Source organism: Otolemur garnettii, unplaced genomic scaffold (assembly GCF_000181295.1).
Source record: "Otolemur garnettii isolate 467f Iridium unplaced genomic scaffold, OtoGar3 scaffold00300, whole genome shotgun sequence".
Classification (NCBI taxonomy): domain Eukaryota; kingdom Metazoa; phylum Chordata; class Mammalia; order Primates; family Galagidae; genus Otolemur; species Otolemur garnettii.
Window position 1 is genome coordinate 620,924 of NW_003852695.1, and position 1,178 is coordinate 622,101.

At 32.0% G+C, this 1,178-nt stretch overlaps 1 pseudogene; it reads right to left on the bottom strand.

Annotated features, from left to right (window-relative positions):
- Window positions 1-341: 341 nt before the first annotated feature.
- The window catches only part of LOC105886356, a 1,525-nt pseudogene continuing 688 nt past the window's right edge, over window positions 342-1,178 (bottom strand).

Below are 1,178 nucleotides of genomic sequence, written 5' to 3' on the forward strand. Positions count from 1 at the left end.
GAAACATTTTTCCACATTTATATTTATTAAATTCTGAATAAAAATTCTGTGATTTTTGAAATATTTTTCAGGAAGCATTGGCATGTCCAATAAAAGCTTGTGATCTATTAAAAATTATTTCTCCACTCTAAATTTTTATTGTTGTCATTTAGCATATGTCCTCTTGTGCATTGTAGTGCTAATACTTTGAAAAAACTTTTTGCAATCATTACATTTATCCTACTTTTATCTTGCATGATTTCTTTTATGTTGACTAAAGTGTGAGCAGTCATTTAAGATTTTGCAATATTTTTCACATTTGTAACATTTTTCTTCAGCATGAATTCTTCATGTAGAGTTTGTTATAAACACCTGTTAAATGTTCTGCCACATTCTGCACAGTTTTAGGGTTTCTCTCCAGTATGATGAATTCTCTTATGTGTTGTAAGTTTTGAGCACTGGTTAAAGGCTTTACCAAATTTTTCACATTTAAAGGGTTTCTCTTTAGTATGAATTCTCTTATGTGTTTTAAGATTTGAACACCAGTTAAAGGTTTTGCCACATTCTTTACATTTGTAGGGTTTGTCTCTAGTATCAATTCTCTTATGTATTGTAAGAATGAGCCCTGGTTAAAGGTTTTGCCACATTCTTCACATTTGTAGGGTTTCTCTCCAGTATGAATTGTCTTATGTGTTGTAAGATTTGAGCACTGGTTAAAGGCTTTATCACATTCTTCACACTGGTAGGTTTTCTCTCCAGTATGAATTATGTTATGTCTTATAAAACTTGAGCACTTGTTAAAGCCTTTGTCACATTCTTCGCATTTGCAGGGTTGCTCTCCATTATGAATTCTCTTATATGTTGTAAGATTTGAGCACTGGTTAAAGGCTTTACCACATTCTTCACATTTGTGGGGTTTCTCTCCAGTATGAATTATCTTTTGTCTTATAAAACCTGAGCACTTGTTTAAGGCTTTGTCAATTATTTCACATTTTTAGGGTTTCTCTCCACTATGAATTCTCTTATGAAGATTTGAGCCATGGTTAGAGGTTTTACCACATTCTTTAAATTTGTAGAGTTTCTCTCTAGTATGAATTCTCTTACATTTTCTAAGATCTGAGTGCTGATTAAAGGCATTGCCACATTCTTCACATTTGTAGGTTTTCTCTCCAGTATGAATTCTCTTATGTCTTTTAAAA